This window comes from Anomaloglossus baeobatrachus, chromosome 5, assembly GCF_048569485.1.
Source record: "Anomaloglossus baeobatrachus isolate aAnoBae1 chromosome 5, aAnoBae1.hap1, whole genome shotgun sequence".
NCBI classification, from domain to species: Eukaryota; Metazoa; Chordata; class Amphibia; order Anura; family Aromobatidae; genus Anomaloglossus; species Anomaloglossus baeobatrachus.
This window is the reverse complement of record NC_134357.1, coordinates 327670767-327694038: the sequence shown is the minus strand read 5'-3', so window position 1 is coordinate 327694038 and position 23272 is coordinate 327670767.

Here is a 23272-nt window from a genome sequence, read left to right as displayed (position 1 = left end):
CTCGGCCACGCCAGTCACATCAGCGATAGCCAGACTGTGAGGATCTTCTGCCTTTCTTGGTTTGAACTTGATTCCACTGCTCTCTAGGTGGAAGAGGTTCCGGTGTTTTCGGTGTTGGCCAGTCTGGCAGATTAATCATGGGCAGTTCAAAAGTCCACAAAAAATTTGGGAGATCTCCCAGGCCCTTGAAAGTTGCCGTTTTCCCATTTTTCCTTGCTGACAAGTAGAAAGGGTACCCCCATCTGTATGGGATATCCTTATCTCGTAGAGCGGAAAGCAATGGTATCAGGGCCCTGCGTAGCTGTAAGGTTCTGCGTGCCAGATCTGAGAGAACCAGCATTGGAGTCTCTTGGTGTGAGCCCACCCCATTGTCCCTGCAGCTTTTGAGAATAGCTTCTTTCTCTTTATAAAAATGGATTCTACAAATTACATCTCTTGGGCATGCAGGGTCGGACGGTTTAGGGCCCAGTGCCCTGTGGATCCGAACTATATCGATGTGCTGCCCCGGGTCTCTCTGGAGGAGATTGTTGAAGTATTTGTGAGCCCACTCCCCTAGCTGTGCTGCTTCCACTGATTCCTTTAGCCCCCTATGCGTAGATTGTTACGACGGTGGCGATTTTCTATGTCATCCAAGTGGGTTAGAATGTCCTGTATTTGTAAGGAATGATCTGACAACACTTGGTGATGAGCATCTATTTGGGAGACTATTTGCTCTTGTGTTTCTTCTATTTCAGTCATCCTCTGACCCACTTGCTTAATTTCTGACTGCAGGTATTACATATCCTTTTTGTGTATGGCTTTCAGCTCTCCCAGCAGGGAATCCATCTCTCTCCTTGTTGGTATAGCTCTTATGTGCTCTTTCCAGTCGCAGGGTTCATCCTCTCCCTGGGTTACATTCAGGACTGGGCTCCCATTCCCTCCATTTGCATGTTGCTGAGGTCAGGGCTCCTCTCCAGGACTCTACTGTGCAATGCTATTTTGTGATTGCTTATGAGAAAATTCTGCAGCAGCAGCAGCAGTGACACCCCCGCCCCCTGCATTTGCAGCCTATGGAGATTTTGTGCTGGGATTCTGGCCTTCCCTGTCTGGAGTGTTTTGTGAGGCTTGTCCTGCCACTTTACTGGTCTTCCTGTGGGTCTCAATTTGGTGAATTTGGGGCTCAGTAGTCGGGGGCACAGTATCCCTACCAGCATTGGTGTCCAGGTTCTGTGAGGCCTCCATATCCTCTTGCAGCCATGTGTGTCTCCCAGCCACCGCCATCTTGATTATGGGACTGCTGGTCTGCCGCTCAGTCTGGGAGCTGAAATAATGGGGAATTTCCGCTTCTTCTGCCTCTGTTGCCGCTGCCTCCGCTGTCCGCCCTCTCCTGCACCCCATTGCCTGTCTCCTGCTCCTTATGGTCAGTCTCTGTGTCTCCTTGTATTGTCAGGTAAGCACGAGCTCCGTCTCCCTGCTTCTTATCTTGCCATCGGCTAGTTCCGCCCCTGCCCACGGAGGGGTTAACATCTTGATGCATCACCATCTGCCCCCGGGGTGCCCAGTAACCGCAGCGGTGGTGTCCACCTTCACAACAACCCGTGGGCGGCGTCAAGAACTTAAACACGGCTCCGGCCATACACCTACCTACCACCCCCCTAAGTAGCGCCAGCACCCTTTCAGAGCAACGTAACCCCGGGTCCGGAGGCGCTCGAGCCACCCACTAACGAGCCCAGACCCGAGCGGCTTGGCGGCAGCCAAGTGCGGGGAGGTACACTAACACAACCAGGAAGTTCGGCACCATAGGGAGCGGGGTGACCGCGTCCATCACCGTCAAGGAGTGTGTGTGCAGACAGCTGTGTGAACGTCCAGTGTCGGTGCATCTGACTATGCGCACAGACCTGCACACATTGAAAAAAAAGAGATCATAGAAAGTGTAGGAGACAGTGATGAGGTGTAGTGCATACATGTAGTATGAAGGTGACAAAGTGCAAAAGTTGCAGAATATTTAAATATAGTATTGAAAACCAGAAGTAAATACAAAAATTGAAAAATGCAATAATTACAATTGCATAGAATGAAAAAATAAGTAATTATCAAAAGGAGCAATAAAAATAGGAATATTACTGAATAAGTCAAAGATAAAAATAATTCAAAACTATAATATATATCCAAAGGAGAAAGAAAGTCGCATTCCAGATGATCACCATATCACTCCGTCTTTATTGCAGGGGAAACATGAAGGTACAAGCGGTGGGGAGGGTGAGACAAGCCATACAACGCCGGACGACGGCATGCCGTTTCGCTAGAACTTAGCTTCCACGGGTCCAGTGCAAACTGCCATGCAGCACCGCCCTTTTAACACAAATGGTGCGGGTACTGCATTAGCAGAGTGATTTAAAATGCAAAGGCAAGTATACAATTAGTAGCCGCAAAAAACAGGTGAAGACTTCAAGGGTATTAACATATCACAGTCTAATACACATATCTCTCAAAATACAACAATATACAAAAGGCGGACAGAATCACAATCCCTACAAGAGCAGAACAAAAATTCTGATGTACAGTACAGCGAGCACAAAAACAGTAGAAATTATTTCAAATTAATGAAAAAAATTTTTTTGTTTTCTTTCTTTCTCTTTTTCAGAGACAATGTATGCAATAATGTTAAAATGCAAAACAGTAGCTATTAATCAACGCCATGATCAGATAGTGCTAGCAAAACAAGGGTGTCACAGTCAGGGTGTCATATAGTCGACATGTCAAAAAAAAAAAGGTTTTTAAAGAAAAACTGACAAGTCGTTTCTGTCATTCAAACCTAGCGGTCCCATTGCGTTTAGATCCAGAATCAATCTGGATTCTTTTTGTAACAGCGTGCGGTGCGTGTCGCCGCCTCTGCTGCTAGGATTGACTTTAAACAGGCCAGCAAAAGAAAGTAGATTGGAATTACTATTATGGCATTCCTGCATGTGTTTAATAAGTTTTGCTGAACCTATCCCTGATATTAAGGATTTGCAATGTTCCCTAAAACGGACATAAAGGGGCCGGATAGTTTTTCCAATGTAATAAAAATTGCAGGGGCAGAATAATGCATACACTCTATAAGTAGACTTGCACGATATGAAATCATTAACCCTGAGGTACTCACACCCCACTTTTATTACATCCCCCGTTTTATGGGCCGAACAGAAAGGACAATTCCCACATCTAAAATTACACTTAATTTTGTTCTTGTCTAACCATGTCTTTTCCTTTGTGGGCACGAATCTATTTTTTACCAAAAGGTCGCCTACATTATGGCCTCTTCTGTAAGATACCAAGGGACCCTCTTTAACCAGGTCTTTAAGGTCTTTATCGTTTTTCAACAAATGCCAGTGACTTTTTATGCTGGATCTCACAATGTCAAACATAGAATTGTATTTGAAATTGAAGGTGCATCCATCCCCGGCGGCATTATGCGGCATTTTTCCTGGAATTTTTTTAAACATTTTTTTGCGAGGTCTATCATGATCATTCGTCGCCATCGCAGTCCTGTCTAAAGCAGCTTCTATGATCCTAGAGGGATAACCTCGTTCAAGTAAGCGTGCCTTTAAATCAGAGGCTTGCTCTTCAAATTTGCGAGGATCATTATTAATACGTTTTAAACGCAAGAACTGACTATATGGGAGAGAGGTTCTGGTATGGGAAGGATGAGCGCTATTAAAATGCAGCAAATTATTAACGGCTGTAGGTTTTCTGTGGACCTCCCTAAGGATGGTCCCGTCATTCACTGTCAGTTTAGCGTCCAGGAAAACAAGTTCCTGGCCGCCAAACTGACTAGTGAATAGCATATTAAAAGCATTAGTGGTATTCAGATAAGTGACAATCCGCTCAAACTCTGATTCTGTACCATCCCATACCAGAAATACATCATCCACATATCTTGCGTACATCTTTCTATGTCTAAGGAATGGATTACCAAGACTATATATTAGTTTATCCTCTAAAGCTGCTAGGTAAAGGTTTGCGAAAATGCAAGCTGCGGGGGTACCCATTGCGGTACCCCCACACTGCAAATGTGACGCCCTGGGCAAGCCAGGGGTCACAGGTCACAACATAACATGTACCCCACATTCCCTGCAGGAACACCAAGGCTAACCCAAAATCATTGTTGCCTTCCTCCAGGGGCTGATGTCCACACCAGGGGGTGGGCCAGGCGGTTGGCTCCGCCCACCGAGGAGTTCACAGCCCTGGAGGCGGGAGAACCAGGCAGATAGAGTTTGGACAGGAAGAAGAACAGAGTCCAGCTAGGGAAGTGAAGGAGTAAACAGTGAAGTGGTAAAGGAGGACAGTAAGAGTGGCGACAGAAAGTGACAGTTAAGCAAGCCTGAAGTTGGTCCAGGTGTGTGCCCCGGACTGTGACAGCAAGGTCAGCAGACGGCGGTGATAGTCTGCAGGGGGACTGTTTGGAGGTTGCTGGAAGGACCGCGGACGGGTGGTGACCCGGCGGTACTGGAGCAGTATACGAAGAACAGTCAGCACCAGGGCAGGAACCTTTCGGATCCCGGCAAGGCTAGGAGTCGCCATAATTTGCCAAATCCGTCAGTGAAGGGGACCTCTGTCTCCTAACAACCAAGTCCCGATTGAAGGCAACAGCCCGACCGTGAAGGGGAGACACCGCCACCGCCAGGGCACCAGTTTCCCAGGGCCAGCGCCTGCGGACAAAGTAGGGCTCCTTCGGCCCAGATTGAAGCCGAGGAGTGGGTAACCGGTGGGGACCCATCGCTACCAAGAGACTTTACATAGGTGCAGGGAAGAGACCGTCACCGCCAACTGAAGGGAACTGCAGCACCGTAACCGTCCGAGGGACCCGTCCAACCAGCCGTTTGTTTACCGAGAACTGTGTCGTGTTTACTGGCTGAGTGAGTACCTCCGTGCCGTGCGGCACAGCGCTTCCCCTGCGCCCCTGCACATCCACAGGCCCCATACCCGCCTGTCCACCATACCAACCCCTTCACTGGGCCCCGAGAGCATCAAAACCCCTACCCACGGAGGGGCAAATCAACAACTGGCTGCTCCATACCATCACTCCCGGGCTCCCCAGACAGAGCAGCGGTGGTGTCCACTTAATCACCACAACCGTGGGTGGCGTCACGGACAATAAACTATCCCAAAACCCAATCCCCTTTCACTCACGGGCGAGGAGCGCCGCTCGAGTCCCCGGGATCCGGCCCATCGCTCGAGCCACCGAGCAGCAGCAGGCCGCAGCAGCCGCGGCAGCTGGACCCGAGCAGAGGGAGAGCGCGGCGTCCCCTCCTCCGCCCGCGACACAAATACCATTGTTCTCCAAAGGTAAAAGCATTCTGACTCAATATGAAGTTAAATGCTTCTGCCACAAATGCCACCAGGGAAGGATCCTGTCCAAATTTTATCAGGACTTCTTTGACAGTCTGCACACCCAGATCTTGAGGGATCCGGGTGTACAGACTCTCAATGTCCAGCGAAACCAGCTGGATCCCGTCCTGCCATTGAAAATTATTTATCATTTCCATAAAATCACCCGTATCTCTTATGTAAGAGGGAATCATTTTAGACACAGGCTTCAGCAACCATTCAAGATACTGGGAAAGGGGTTCAGTCAGGGATCCCATCCCCGAGGCTATGGGGCGGCCGGGGGGGGGGGGAAGACAAGCTCTTATGTATTTTAGGTAAATAATACCAGTGTGCTTTTTGTGGAAAAAATGGCAAAAGCTTTTCAGCAGTATTTTTTGTTAAAATATTGTTATTCACCCATTTGAATAGGAAGCTTCTTAATTGCTTCACATAAGTCCAAGTAGGATCACTGGGTAATTTCCTATACACACTGGCATTATTTAGCTGTCTTTCAGACTCCACTTGATAGGATTTTTTAGACAGCAGAACCACCGCACTGCCCTTATCAGCCCTTCTGATTATTAAATCCCGATTATTCTGCAACAACCTAAGCGCCTTAGATTCGTTATCAGACAAGTTTTTTACAGATGGTATATATTTAAGGGCTTCCAGGTCTCTGGTCACTAATTCCTGGAATAAATCCACACTGTTACCTGGGGTCAGTGGAGGGAAGAAAGTAGAGTTTAAACCTTTTTTAAAAGGGGTAGATACAGTACAGTCAGGGTCAATGTCGTCCATTAAATCAGTCGGGGTAAAGTCTGGGTTATTTAGGCTAAGAAGTAAGCGTACGTCCTGTTCCAGGGAGGGTGAGCTCCCCTGGCCTCCAAAGAAGCCAAGGGGGCCAACCCTACATTGTTGCTCACCTATAGCTCCTGATTGACCACTCTTTTTTTGAGTGCTGTAATACTTTTTTAGGTGTAGTTTCCTGCAACCCTTATATAGGTCTATACGAAAATCTGTAAGGTTGAACTCTTCAGGAAGGCAAAAATTCAAGCCTTTTCTGAGTACAGAGAACATGTCAGCTGTAAAGGGGAAAGAAGTCAAGTTAAACACTGTGTTATTCGATGCATTAATTTGCTTACCAACTGGCAACAAATCCAGCGATACATTCAGACCGTGAACATTTATTAAGCCCTCCAAGAGACCTGTTTTCGCTTCCCGGGATTGAGGATCCACTCTCCACCCTCGTCTGCCACCCCTCCTAACTCACCTCCCAAAGGAGGGGTAGACGAGAGCGGAGCCCGAGAAGCAGCCGCAGGCGTTGTTTTTTTATGCCTGACCACGAGCTCCTCCCCCACTGGAGTCGGAGTCCGTGGTCCAAGCGTTCTTTTTCTTATTAACATATTTATTTGAATATTTATAAGAAGATCTTTTAAAATTATAGGCTGAAGATCGGGATTTGTTCCAAGAAAAAACTTGCTGGTTGTCATAGTCCATTTTATCTCTAATGTATTTCTCTCTCTTCCTTTCCTTTATTTGCGCCTGAAGTGGTATTCATTTTTTATCCAATTTAGTCAGAAAAGACCCCCAAGCCTCCTCACTAATGCGGTTTTCCAATTCCTTTCTTAGGTCCAGCAGCCCAGTGGTGATCTTCTTATGCTCTTCCTCATTCTTTGGCAATACAATCTGCAGGAATCTCATAGAACTCTCCTGTAATACCTTATCCCATTCTTGTTTAAAAATAACATCGTCCTGATAAAAAGAAATCTGTTTCACAACTCTGAGGCCTCGTGGCACTCGTTCACAGTCCTTATAAGACTTTAAGGATTGTACAGTCCAAAAGAGATTAAGCTCTTTTTCCACTAGAGATATAATACGTGTTTCAAGACTTTTACTGCCCAAAATCTCTAGATTCACTTTGTCGTTGCAGCAACTAAAAAATGTTGTGGCGTCTTCCCTCCCCGCAGTGACGCCGCTCTCAGTAAAATCCATGGCGGCTTCTGCCATGTTTCAAGAAAAGGCCAGGGGTTTATACAAAGCAGCAAATAACGAACTGTATAATTGTCACTTATGCGGAAATAAATAGGTGTGCACTTACGGTATAGCACAAGTCCTTATGAATGAAAGAGGTAAGAGTCCCGGTGCACCACCTACTCCACGTGTTACTACACGTTCAGCTACTTGAGCTCTACTGAGCCATGGAGGGGATCATGGTGCAGACTTGCGGTGAAGACCAAAATAAATCCAAAGGAGAAAGAAAGTCGCACTCCAGATGATCACCGTATCACTCCGTCTTTATTGCAGGGGAAACATGAAGGTACAAGCAGTGGGGAGGGTGAGACAAGCCATACAACGCCGGACGACGGCGTGCCGTTTCACTAGAACTTAGATTCCACGGGTCCAGTGCAAACTGCCGTGCAGCACCGCCCTTTTAACACAAATGGTGCGGGTACTGCATTAGCAGAGTGATTTAAAATGCAAATGCAAGTATACAATTAGTAGCCGCAAAAAACAGGTGAAGACTTCAAGGGTATTAACATATCACAGTCTAATACACATATCTCTCAAAATACAATAATATAGAAAAGGCGGACAGAATCACAATCCCTACAAGAACAGAACAAAAATTCTGATGTACAGTACAGCGAGCACAAAAACAGTAGAAATTATTTCAAATTAATGAAAAAAAAATTTTCTTTTTTTTTTCTTTCTTTCTCTTTTTCAGAGACAATGTATGCAATAATGTTAAAATGCAAAACAGTAGCTATTAATCAACGCCATGATCAGATAGTGCTAGCAAAACAAGGGAGTCACAGTCAGGGTGTCATATAGTCGACATGTCAAAAAAAAAAAAAGGTTTTTAAAGAAAAACTGACAAGTCGTTTATGTCATTCAAACCTAGCGGTCCCATTGCGTTTAGATCCAGAATCAATCTGGATTCTTTTTGTAACAGCGTGCGGTGCGTGTCGCCGCCTCTGCTGCTAGGATTGACTTTAAACACACCAGCTTAGCTGTCAAACACAGCTTAGCTGTCACTACATGTGCAGAGAGCAGAGAGCCGCGCACACTGCTTAGCGCTGGCTCCTTGCTCTCCTAGCTACAGTACACATCGGGTCAATTACCCGATGTGTACTGCAGCCACATGTGCAGAGAGCAGGAGCCAGCAGCACAGGCAGCGTGAGAGCGGCGGAGGCTGGTAACGAAGGTAAATATTGGGTAACCACCTTGGTTACCCGATGTTTACCATGGTTACAGCTTATCGCAGCTGCCAGATGCCGGCTCCTGCTCTCTGCTCACTTCATTTCGTCGCTCTCTCGCTGTCACACACAGCAATCTGTGCGTCACAGCGGGAGAGCAACAATAAAAAAATGATCCACGGCTGTGTGTAACGAGCAGCGATCTCACAGCAGGGGCCAGATCGCTGCTCAGTGTCACACACAGCGAGATTGCTAATGAGGTCACTGCTGCGTCACAAAAACCGTGACTCAGCAGCGATCTCAGCAGTGATCTCGCTGTGTGTGAAGCACCCCTTACATGTTCCCTCACTCTAACCCTGAACTCACTGACAGTCATACCGATATCAATTTTATCACAGGCGCAGGTGGCATGATAAATATCTCTTTAGAAGGAACTATAAGAGAAAGGATCTCTGCTAAAATAGTGCACACCACCAATATGAAAATTATTAAATCTTTATTGTATCAAAAAGCAACATATATACGACAATTAAAAACATTTAAAACCATGTGAGTGGCTGTCCCAATAGTCACAACAATATAATGTACACAATTATGCAATATAACTGGATGATATTGATATAGAAGAGTTAGTAGTTTCTCTATTTCTTCATTAAAGATATTTTATTGTTATTAGTAAGTATATCTGATGGTAGTTCATAGTCATGGAGCCTACGGAATAAGAGACAGGCTCAAGGATTATTATTGTCTCTAAATGTTCTTCTTATCTTCTTCTTATCTCATATGCATGACTCTACATTTTTGTTTTGCTAAAACTTAAAGGTCATATGAGCAACTTGTGAAGTCCAGCTAGAAGCTTTTTTTTTCAATATCACATTGATCTGTAAATGGTATAAATAAACTGTACTTTGGTTAAATAAACAGAAAAATCGATCATGCCCACATGGATGCAGGTCTTTTTCTCCGAGCGCTCGATCTTGATTAGGTCTGAAGAGGCCTAATTCAGAGGACCTCACTGGTGATCCCATAAGCTGACTTGTGACAAAACAGAACAGCTACAACAGTTTTTGGCGCCCAACGTGGGGCCGTGGCCAACCAGCCTATTCGGAAGAAGTTTTGGGGACTCTGGAGACAGTGAAATTTCAGCTGCAGCAAGGTGAGAAGCTTTATTCTTACATTTTATTTCACTCTCTCTGATTTCCCGAATATTCTGGGTAAGGCTGTACACACGGTTCAAGAACTCTGGCATCACCAGTGAGTATTGTTTTTTCATGCATGTCTGAATGAGAGTTGAAATATTGAGTAATAAGATAATCTGTTGTCTGTCCATTAACTGATTGCATAGATTGCATAGCACGGAATTTGGGACAGTCTCTGTATAATTGCATTTGCTGTGTTGCTGTGTTTTGTGTTTTGCTTTGGCCATCTTTGCATCTTTGATGGGCAATACACTGGTCTAGGGATTTGTGTTCATAAGTGGTTTCATATTAATGCCTAGATAAAGTAGGCAGGCAATAGGTTGTTGTATATTGATGAGAAGCCTCTGAATAACAAAGTGATGAGAAATTGAGATAAAAGACTTGGTGAAATAATATGTATGTATAAGTTTAATGGTTATAGGTCATACTGTGGACTGTGAAAGGATGTTCTGGTTGTGAAATGTCACAGGGCATAGCCATATAGAGTATTTGAGTGGATACCTGACATATGTATTTTTTTTTTTTCATGATCAATGTCAAGAGCGGTTTATATAATTTTATTTACATGTGACGTTAACTGATCCTTGGAAGGTGTATTGTTACATATGTTTCTAGAATCAAGTGCTGTGAAGGTATATAAGTAGTCTCAATTTTCTGCTGGGATTGTGTATTATACCAGTGGGTATTAGGGATGTTGTGGAAAAACACAAAGCACACACAAAAGGTGACTCATTGGAGGTAGCGGGCAATAGAAGGGCGGATGCAGCTGCGAAAGCAGCGGCAAAGAGGCCTAGGGATCAGAGGATAGTGGCAGGGAGCCAGCAAGTCCCAGCCACAGTGAGTCTGGATGTCCTGAAATCCCTCCAGCATCAGGCTGCCCAAACAGAGAAGGAACACTGGGAGAAAATGGGAGCTGGGCTGAACTCGAATGGAGTATGGGAAAGTAAGGATAGGTTGTGTTTACCAAGGTCCCTGTTCCCTATGATGGCACAAGCAACACATGGCCCCACTCACGCCCCAAAAAGTCACATGTGTAACCAGGTGAATGCCTTCTGGATCGCTCCTGGCTTCAGTTACGTAGCCTCCAAACACGTACAATCCTGCATTATCTGCGCACAACACAACCCAGGTAAAACAGTAAAAGTCCCTAAGAAAGCAACACCCAGACCGCTCTACCCGTTTTAACGACTGCAAATAGACTACATACAACTACCCAAGGTAGGAGTGTATGAATACGTCCTGGTATGTGTAGATCTCTTCTCAGGATGGGTTGAGGCCTATCCAGTAAAATGTGCAAATGCTAAAACAACTGCAGAAAAACTGATGAAGGAACTAGTCTGTCGGTATGGCATCCCAGAAGCCATAGAAAGTGACAGGGGTACACACTTCACTAGAGAAATAATGAGGGACATTATGCAGGCCCTGGGAATAGAGCAGGCATTCCATACCCCTTATCATCCACAGAGCAGTGGAAAAGTAGAGAGATTAAACGGGACACTTAAACTAAAAATTCAAAAGGCCATGGCAGAGACAGGAAAGAATTGGGTAGAGTGCTTATCCCTGGCACTCTTTTCAGTCAGACACACTCCAAATAGAAAGACAGGCTTGTCTCCTTTTGAAGTCCTTTTTGGTAGTGCCCCAAAAACAGGTCTCTACTTTCCACAAGTGTTACAGATGCAACACGGCACTATGACAGCCTACGTCCAGGCCTTACAGGAAAGACTTAATGTGGTGCATAAACATGTCTTTTCATCCATTCCAGATCCCAATGCAAGTGCAGATGTGCATCAGCTGAATCCAGGTGATTGGGTGGTCGTGCGCAGACACGTGAGAAGGAGCCTAGATCCACGCTTTGATGGCCCATTCCAAGTCCAGCTGACCAAATCCACCTCAGTGAAACTTGAGGGAAAACCCACCTGGATCCACGCTAGTCACTGTAAAAAGGTCACTCCATCGGCAGAATGACAGTTTTGCTAATTATCCTGCTAGGTGTAGCAGGGTTGCTGCACCAAACAAAGACACTGAGCGAACTTTTAAATACGGACTGGGATAATAAACTCATTTGCCACCATATTTCTCTTACTGAGGACATGGAAGGAGAAAAGCCAAAAGACTGTTGGATCTGCACACACAGTCCTATTTCTTCAAAGACTATGCCTTATTTAGCCTTACCTCTGGAACCACAGGAGGTATTGGTACCAGACTGTATACACAATGAAACCTGGACTCAATCTAGATTTTTGGGAGAAGATGCACCTCGTGATGTATCTGCTACATTGACTATAGTTGGATGGGTCACTAAACCCTGGTTCCAGCTAAATATCACACGACCCGATGAATACTCGTGGTGGATGGAATACGATTAAGACAAGGGCATAATTGCCAAAATAAAGACTAAGATTCCTCATTCGGGCCCCATTCCCCATGATGGATTATGGTTCAGTCTTCAATACCATATTAAAGACTGAATTAAATAACCAAGATATTGAAGACAACCAATGTTGGAAATTGTGGAAAAGACAATAACTGTTTCTATATACATACACATGACTTAACCAAGGACAATGAGACAGTATATCAGAAGGGTATTGAGGGCTGTACATCATCATTTATTAGACGGACTTTTAGGAGGGAGCGGGGTAGCTGTATCTCGGGTATGACGGGAAAACAAATGAACAATAAGTGGTGTGCTCATAAAGTCATGAAGGGGCTTCTGAATCTGCTTTATTGTGTACAAAGTCAAACTCACTTTTGTATTTTCCCAGAGGGAGTGTTTTTGGTTTGTAGGAATCGTGCTCACAGGTGGGTGAGCCCTGACATGAGAGGGGTTTGCACACTTGCCAGACTTACACCAGCCACTTTCATAGTTCCTCATAGTAAAGTAGATGTAGCAGCTGTCCCAATTCATACCTTGTATAAACGAGCAGCAGATAATAAACCCCGGCCAAATGGTAGGCCTCATGTAGTAGAAATGGGAAAAGCAAATAAGGTATTTAGTGCTATTTTCATACACCCTTTCTTAATGCAAATGTGGGACAAGCTAGTAGAGTCCACTGACTACCTGGATGATCAAATTTTTCGGGTTCTTGAGATTCTAAATGCTACCAATGCTATACAAAAACAATTAATTGTAGTCACTAACCAGTATACTATAGTGCTAGACTTTGTGACAGCAAAAGACGGCGGAATGTGTCAAATAATTGGTCTTGCCTGTTGCCATTACATTGACCCTGCAGGCAACCTCCAGGTTAGAGCAGATATACAGAAAACAAGTGAACTTAGGGATAAATGGTTAAAAGAGCACGATGCCAACAAGGACTCCTGGTGGGGAAATACATTTTCTTTTATGAATCCAGCCAATTGGTTTAAGGGCCTAGCAGGTTGGGTTTCTGGCATTATACAAACCTGTATGCAAATATTGTTGTTCTGTCTACTGCTTTATATAGCTGTAAAAACATTGATATATGCATTACCTAAACTAATGAATAATGTATGTTCTAAGAGTCCCAGCATTGAACCCTCTGTAGTTTACTACGGACCCCAAATGGCCTCTGCTGACCGGGAGTAGGTGTCCACACTGAGGGTGGATGGGTGAAGTGGTAGGAAAACCCCTCATGGGTACTAGGCCCATGAGCCAGCAGCTCCTGTTTGGATGCCTACTGACCCTGTAGTGAAGGTTATACCATTTACAAAAGGGGGAAATTGATATAGAAGGGTTAATAGTTTCTCTATTTCTTCATTAAAGATATTTTATTGTTATTAGTAAGTATATCTGATGGTCGTTCATAGTCATGGAGCCTACAGAATAAGAGACAGGCTCAAGGATTATTATTGTCTCTAAATGTTCTTCTTATCTTCTTCTTATCTCATATGCATGACTCTACATTTTTGTTTTGCTAAAACTTAAAGGTCATATGAGCAACTTGTGAAGTCCAGCTAGAAACTTTTTTTTGCAATATCACATTGATATGTAAATAGTATAAATAAACTGTACTTTGGTTAAATAAACAGAAAAATTGATCATGCCCACATGGATGCAGGTCTTTTTCTCCGAGCGCTCGATCTTGATTAGGTCTGAAGAGGCCTAATTCAGAGGATCTCACTGGTGATCCCATAAGCTGACGTGACAAAACAGAACAGCTACAACAATACTGTATGGTCCCACACAATAAACAATAAAAGTCCAAAAATAGGATTATTATCCCAGGACATGGAATACCGGAATGGAAGTATGTGCAGCAATCCCAAGGCGTTACCTATAAAATACCACCCCAAAGAAGGATGTGTGTAAAAGGAGCGTAATTCCTATCCATATATGGACTGCCTCAACAGATTAAATAGCAGTAGGAACAATAAACCCATATGAATTTCAATATGAGCAAAATGATAGAACCCTAATAAAGTGCCCAAATAATGCACCGCATAGAAGAAAAATAAGGGAAAGTGTACTCCAGGTAATACAATACCATCCTGGCACCCAAAGAGGAGGGACAAGGAATGAGAAAGGGAAAAGCCGATAACCAGCTCTACAAGTGTTACCGCTGGCGGCGGCTTCGTCAGGAGCGAGTGAGGAGATATTGACTTGATACAATATATATAATAAAGAAATTACCCTAAATCAGAAGCCGGTGGATCTACGGCATCCAGCATGGAGTTGGGAGGGGGAGCCGCCCTATGGCTCAATCAGGAGCCCGAACAGGAAAAGGAATGATGTCAGTCCGCAGCGTCTAACCTAGTTACACGAGACGCCCAAGGTAAGCAGAGTAAGTTTTCTTCAGGTGGCGGGTCCAGCATATTCCCATTCATAAATACAGATGAAAAAGGGAAACGATGTTAATACACTATGTGCAGCTTGCTTACCGGGGGCGCACAGCAACAAGCAGATTGCCATAGTGATAGATAAACAGGATGCATGCCTGTGCGCCAACATCACATCCTAAAGGGGAATGATGCAAGCCCACAGAGTGCAATCCAAAATCCACACAAGAGAACCAAAAAATGATCTAAAGTATAGCAGATAGAACATAATCTGTCACAATTGACAAAGTTGCAATGTAGAAGAGAAAGAAATACACGCACTACATGTCACCTATTGATACGGCGCAGACACAGGGAAAATGGAAGTGACCTTAATGATATATAAAGAACAAAGCAATTTCGCATGCGCACACGGAAGTAAATGCGAAAAACAACCAAGACACAATGCCATGGTAGTGTGTAAATAAACTGTACACATGCGCACAAGCAAAATGAGCACAACAAATATGAGTCCCTATGAGTAAGTTGCCATAGTGATGAATAAACAATATGCACGCATACACGGTGCATGTAACTTATTGATAAAGGGCACATAGAAATAATCAAAATGGTCCTAGTAGTGTATGGAAAACAAGTACGCATGCGCACAAAGAAAATAATGCAACAACTTATCAGGACAAGCTACCAAAGGAGTATATAGATAGCGTATGCACACACGCACAAAATGTACAGGCGCAACGATTATATATCCGTATAGAGTAGGGAAAAATATGATAAGTCCATGCAGCGTGCAACCCACTTAAGGGATTCATATAAACATAGAAAAAGTACACGCATACATATGAACAATGTAAGCACCATTATTGGTTTTATTATGCCCTTAGTAAGTAATATGAATTAAAAACACGAATACCTAATCAATAAGTTAGATGCAATGCAAGAGATTGCCCAAATAAATAGATGAATGCGGAACAGGCATACAAACAGTAGCAAATTCAATCATCCAGGGAGAGGAAATAATCTCTATAGAAGAGCATGTGAAATGATGTTATATTCTAAAGAATGATCCCAGTTGGTGAACTCCTTGCTTTTGGACATATTTGTGCAGGCTTTGCAGGATCCACATGGATAAAATCCCTGAATATTAGAAGTCAGACCAGCGTTTGGTTTAGGTTGATAGTGGCTTTTTACTAGTAGATCCCTCAGATTAGCAGATCTCCTAGGTGAAATACTGGGTCGATTTTGCACTAGAAAAGGAAAAATAAATCCAGCTCACCACCTAGTGGAGACACAATCCTGGGACAGTGCACGGAAGGTGGTCGGCAGAAAGCCAGAGGTCACAATAGAAGATATTCCAGCATCACATTCACAATATAAAAAATTATTTGCTTTTATTGGATATGCATTAAAAATTATGCGATTAAAACCATGAAGGTAACATAGTAAGGAAGACGCGTTTCGGATGTCTTGCGTCCTTATTCATAGTCCACACCACAAATGAATGAAAACCAGGTTGAAAAAGGTTAGTTAACCGGATATGACATGGCAAATCGAACCATCTGGGCAAGGTAATTTGAGTTACTAGTACACAGCAATATTTATCAAACATCATAAAACTCATAAACAATCAATAGATATTATTTAATTCATTTCTCAGATTTAATCCTAAAGGCATTCTTGTATTTAACAAAAACATCCATTTTGCCTCCTTCATATGCATAATATCAGTAAGATCCCCGCCTCTTTTAGACAGAACGATCTTTTCAATGGCATTAACCCTGAAGGAATCTGTATTGCCACCATGCATATTAATAAAGTGCTGTGAGGCTCCTGAAGAGCTTCTACTATTGCTGTTGATGATATCATACAGGTGTTCTGAATTTCTACGTCTAAATGTGCGACCAGTGCTGCCCACATACTGAAGATTACATGTGATGCAGGTAATCAAATAAACAACATTGTTCAATCCATGATTAATAAATGTTTCAAAGTTAAACTCTTTGTTTCTTACACATGAAAAAAAAGAAATGTGTGTTGTTCATGTACTTGCACAAACTGCATAATTTATGTCCACATCTGTATGATCCAGTAGTAGATAGCCACATGTCAGATTTTTTAGGATGAAAAAAACCTTTATTTGTATGGTCCCTAGGGGAAATTTTAGATCCAATAGTGCGATTTCTCTTGGATACAAAATTAACCCCTTCATTCAGAATGCTCTTTAAAATTCTGTCAGTTGTTAACATGGGAAAAAAAAATGTTTATAATATTTAATACAGAGTAATTGTCTTTACTAAATTTTGTTGAAAAAAAACTACAGGTCTATATTCTGTAAGATTTAGATCCATTTTATTCTCCAGATATTCGTTTCTAGTTTTCTGATTGGTTTTGATTTTTGCCAATTCAGAACTTCGCTGGAGTATCCCCTACTCCTAAATCTATTTTCAATGTTGTTACACTCTCTCTGGAATGCAGTCTCCGTAATGCAACAACTTTTTACCAGAATGAATTCTCCTGTGGGGATGTTATTAATTACATGTCTCGGATGACAGCTATCAGCATACAAGACAGAGTTACCTGCAGAAAGCTTTCTGTATTGATTGCAATCAATTTTATGGGCATATAAATTAGCTGAAAATGTAACATCCAGAAAGGAAATTTCATTCTTGTTATACTCAAAAGTAAATCTTAGGTTATATGGATTATTACTGATGTAAGATATAAATTTATCAATTTCCTTCTTTTCCCCTTTCCAGATTATTATAATTTCGTCTAAATATCTAAGAAAAATAGAAATATTTCTAACAAATGGATAATTTTCAGTAAAAATGTACTCCTCCTCTCACCAGGTTAGAAAAATATTTAACAGATAAATAATTAGTTATCAGGTATAATATACTTAAACATAGAGCCCTAACTAAAACTTCATATTTATTGATAATACTAAAATGGTCTGAAACCACAATATAATACAAACATAGCAAATCAGTGCACAGAAGGAGGGAGGAAATAAATCCCTACAATATCCACTTCCTCCTGTGCCCTACCTAGCCGTGGAGGTTGGCACTCTAGATGTGCGATATGGCACCCCCACTCACCAACAGCTGTCCCTACCCTTACCCTGTATACCCCTGCAACAAAAGATAAAGTGCCGTGCTCAAAATTAAAGTGATACAAGTGCAATGGCGCTGGGTTCACAAAAAACCCCTTGGGGGACACAGGAGGTCACAGTAGTTATCTATGAGAACAGCGTCTTAATCAGGGACAGCCTGTTACAACTTATCTTAATGTCACCTCATGCCTTGACGTGTTTCCCCAACATTCTATTTCATCAGGAGGCCGATAATACCAAGTGTGTCTAGATAAAATATAAAGCAGCAACCATGCTGCTGGATATCCAAGATGCTAAGGGGTTACAATGCCAATCAAGCCACTTTATAACCCCACAGGTGTACTGTGAACTTTGTATTGTCCAATGCATATACAGATAACATAATCGTACTCCTACCTCCCCCACACCGTCCTTTCCACAAGGTCCTCCATATGGGTATAATGTGCTCTCCTATTTCTTCTGCGTTCCACAATTCGTAGCTGCTGGTTTTAGAAATGTTTTTGTCTCCAACCTACCATCAACCCCCCGTGTTATTAAGATATCCAGGAATGATAACTGGGTCAAATTGTGTTCGGATGTGAATCTAAGGCCCAAATCATTGATGTTCAAAATATCCAAGACAGCAATAGAACCACCTTTATCCGAATTTCAAATTGTAATGTTCACATTATCCCTCATCGCTTCCAGAGCCGCTTTTTCATGAATTCAAAGATTAGGATGAATATTTTTCTTTTCCTTAGAGAGTTTGATTAACTCCTCCTCAACAATACTCTGAAAATCATCCATTATCTGACTTTAGATTGGATAGGATAATACTTAGAATTAGGAACTCTATTTGAAAAATTATCATTCTGTAAAGAAAAAATTCGACCTACAGTATCTGAAAGATCCCTTAAATGTTGTATTGAGATCTGCTCTGAAAATGATGATGGAACAAAATTCTCATCATTACTTAAAGTTTCTGGTAGATGATCATTCAAATTTTCTTGAAAAAAGTGTTTTTTTACAATAAGTCTCCTGATAAAGTTGTTGATGTCCAAAATCATTTCAAACACATTTAATCTGGTACTAGGGACAAAATTCTATCTTTTCTTAAGAATACTCAATTGTTCATTTCCCAGAAGAGTAGCCGACAGGTTAATAACAGTAAGATCTTGTTGTTGATTTAATAATTCCCCATCCGGGTGCGATGACTGTATATTTCTGTTGCGAGAATGTTTTCGCCCAGCTCGTCGTGATCGTTTCCTTTTTTCTTTGTGTTTTTTTTGTGACTTTGCTTTTGAGTTTTTTGCACTCCCAATTTGAGTCTCATATGAGCTGGTAGTTGGAATGGTATCAGTATCAGAAATGTCCGTATTAAAATCAGAAGATTCAGCCACTGTGGAGGAAAACCTCACCCTATTACACACTGTTTTTCTATTTTTTTTATTTTGTTTTAGTATAGATCTTGGTCCAGGAGATCATCTCCTTCTGATTTGTTGTCAATTGTAAACCTGATTGGTTTCAAAGTCCAAGGTATCACATTTAAATTTTTTCTCTTTCACTGCAGTAATAGAGTCTTCCAATTTGAATAGATTAATATTTATTTTTCCTTTTAGAGTCCTGTTGTGAATACATTTTCCAGTTTTGGGCTCCCTCTTGTGGTCAGTGCTGACTGTGCAGTTGATTTGTGGAATAAAAGCCACACACCTGTACAGGACTGTCAATCAGGCCTTTCAGATTGGGACTATATAACTGAGTAGTTTTCTCCTGTTACTTGCCGGTGCTCAATGAATATCCAGTGTGTTAAGGACATTCTGAAACCAGCCCTGCTCATTACCAGAACTCCTCTCAGATAAGTAGTCTTGTGTCTCTGCTTATTGTTTCCACTTTCTTATTGTTTTTTCTGATTTGATACTATGCTGGATTCCTATTTTGTCTGTGTGGAGTTCTTTGTGGAATTGGATCATTCCCTGCTGGGAGTGTCTGTATACTTAGCTCCATGATTCTGCAGTGTGTTTTGTCATGCTTGGTATTAATTCAGTCCCTCATCTATATTAGTGTTTTTGGATCCCAGTAATATTTCAGTGATGATTTAGTGTGGGAGAGACCGTGTGGTCTCAGGGTTTTTCCATATCGGGCGTGCTGGTATTTTTTAAGGCTGCAGACAATGCTCCTTCCTATTCATTGCTATAAAGATAGTTTGGGCCTCACCTTTGCTGAATCTGTCTTTTCTAGCTTTGTAATGTGTTTTCCTATATCACCATAGTCTTTATATGTGGGGGCTATTTATACCTTTGGGGATTGCTCCGAGGCAGATTAACTTTCTTATATCTCTATCTGTAAGAATATTTAGTCCTCCAGCTGTTTCGAGATGACTAGGTCATCGTAGGCTCATCCCACGGCTACTTCTAGTTATGTGTCAGGATTAGGTCTGCAGTCTGTTAAGGTTCCAGCCACTCTGTTACCTTTTGGATTTCCGCATTTTTTGATCCTCCTTGGTCCTTGAATCATAACAGAGTGCCATATGAAGCATTATCAGAAAACTTGGTAAGATCGGTAAGATTTGTTCCTTCTCCACAATCAGTTTAATCAGTTTAAGAGAACATTCAGACAGGACATCATCCCACTGTCGATTTTGCTGTATGTTTTGAGGACCGGATCAGTGTGCAAAATTTTCCAATGTTTTTAGCACAATTACAGTAAATTTCAGTAAAATCAGACCATTGATTTTTGAATTTAGTAATCAGTGTCACATCCTGATTACAATTGGTACTCTCCTTCTTTGGCTGATATAGAAGGTCATTGCATGCAGTATTCGCAGCCCTTTTGAGGCCATGACAAATGTTGCGATGACTGTATCACCTGTCATATATAAATCATCCGATTGTTGTTTGAAGTTTTTCTCCGTAAACAAAAATTTCTGGCACGGAGGAATTGGCCAATGGGTATGCCTCTGATGGTGCATTTAGTATGAAAAGATTTGGCATGTAACAATGAGTTAGTTGATGCTCAAAAAATTAAAGGGAACACTTAATCAACCAAATATAACTCCAAGTTAATCAAACATCTGTAAAATCAAACTATCCACCTAAGAAGCAACACTGATTGACAATCAATTTCACATGCTGTTGTATAAATGGAATAGACATCAGATGGAAATTATTGGCGATTATCAAGACACACTCAATAAAGGAGTGTTTCTGTAGGTGTGGCCCACAAACCACATCTCAGTACCAATGCTTTCTGGCTGATGTTTTGTTCACTTTTGAATATTAATTGTGCTCTCACACTTGTGGTAGCAAGAGACTGACTCTACAACCCACAAAAGTGGCACAGGTAGTTCAGCTCATCCAGGATGTCACATCAATGCGAGCTGTGAAAAGAAGGTTTGCTGTGTCTCTCAGCATAGTGTCCAGAGGATGGAAGTGCTACCAGGAGACAGGTGAGTACACCAGGAGATGTGGAGGGAGTCATAGGAGGGCAACAACCCAGCAGCAGGACCCCTACCTCTGCCTTTGTGCAAGGAGGAACAGGAGGAGCACTGCCAGAGCCCTACAAAATGACCTCCAGCAGGCCACAAATGTGCATGTGTCTGCACAAACAGTTAGAAAACGACACCATGAGGATGGCATGAGGGCCTGACGTCCACACTTGGGGGTTGTGCTCACTGCCCAACATCGGGCAGGATGCTTGGCATTTGCCACAGAACACCAGGATTGTCGAATTGGCCACTTGAGCCCTGTGCTCTTCACAGCTGAAAGCATGTTCACACTGAGAACATGGGACAGACGTGACAGAGTTTGGAGACGCTGTGGAGAGCAATCTGCTGCCTGTAACACCCTTCAGCATGACCGGTTTGGCAGTGGGTCAGTAAAGGTGTGGGGTGGCATTTCTTTGGAGGGCCGCACAGCCCTCCATGTGTTCGCCAGAGGTAGCCTGACTTCCATTAGGTACCGAAATGAGATCCTCAGACCCCTTGTGAGACCATATGCTGGTGCAGTTGTCACTGGGTTCCTCCTAATGCAGGACAATACCATACCTCATGTGGCTGTAGTGTGTCAGCAGTTCCTGCAAGATGAAGGCATTGAAGCTATAGACTGGCCCGCCCATTCCCCAGACCTGAATCTGATTGAGCACATCTAGGACATCAAGTCTCGCTCCATCCACCAACACGACAGACTGTCCAGGAGTTGGCGGATGCTTTAGTCCAGGTCTGGGAGGGATCCCACAGGAGACCATCCACAACCTCATCAGCAGCATGTCCAGGCGTTGTAGGGAGGTCATACAGGCCCGTGGAGACCACACACAATACTGAACCTTATTTTGACTTGTTTCCACCTTCATTTTGTCTTGTTTTGATTTTCATTTTGACTTGTTTCCACTTTCAGTTTGTGTGTGTCTTCAAATCCAGGCCTCCATTGGTTAAAACATTTGATTTCTATTGATGATTTTTGTGTGATTTTGCTGTCAGCACATTGAGCTCTGTACAGAACAAAGTATTCAATGAGAATATTTCATTATTACACTGTGATACCCACTATTTCTTTCTTAACAATGTGTTCCAAGGAGCAGTGTGTGTGGGGGGATATTATACAGAGGACCAGTGTATGGTATGGGGGATATTATACATAGGGGCAGTGTGGGAGAGATATCATGGAGAGGGGCAGTGTAGAGGGTGTATTCTCTAGAGGACGTATTATGGAGAGGAACGGTGTAGAGGGTGTATTATGGAGAGGAGCGGTGTAGTGGTGTAGTATTAATTTCCTGAGGGAAATACTAATATTTTTGGCCATGACTGTGTGTGTGTGTATGTATATATATATAGATATATATATATATATATATATTTATATTTATATTGTTAGGTTGACCTAACGGTCACAGCTGTTGCCAGCGATGTCCGAATGCAGAGAGGGTACCGGTGTCCCCCCCCTCTTCTATTCCGTCTCAATGAAAACAAGCAGACGCTGTTATACACATAAGACTAGGGATGTGTGGCTCCGAATAGAAAGTGTATTATTTTGTTTACATTACAAAGTTATACAAAGTTGATTAAGGCGTAACTATGCAACATACATATTCATTAAAGGCGTGAATTACATATTCCCAGCAAGAGAAATTAACATAATGATTTATACTCCCATAACAGTCTATAACGCTTCTTCCAATAACAAGATGTTTTTCAGTCGTCTCTAAATCAAAACATTCTGCGTCCTTGAGGTTGGTCTCATAGTTTATTACGTAAATAAGTCTGGTTTGGTCTTGCAAGGGAGAATGAATTTCTATTATTTTCTAAGCCAGTGAAAAAGGGTAACTCTTTCCTCACAATTTCCCCTTTTGGCGTGAATGATGGACAGGGGGCCATCGAGAAGCTGTGAACTATAGAGAGAGCAGGCTAGCGTCCAGATACTTTCTGAGCCGCGGGTTGCTCAGGGAGTGTCGTCTCACATCCGTCACCCAGGACTGCCTGCATGCCTCTCGATAGGAGTCTCGTCATGATACGCCAAGGTGATTTCTAGAGGATAGAGTAGAGAAGAGAAAAAAAGGCATATTAGTGATTTCATACGGGTGCTGAATGATCATTGTATCTACATTGCTTCAAGCAGCGGGAAAACAAAGCCATTAGCAACTTAAACACTACATAAGCCACTAGTAAACAGAGTAACACTTGGAACACTGATTGCAGTATCCCCATG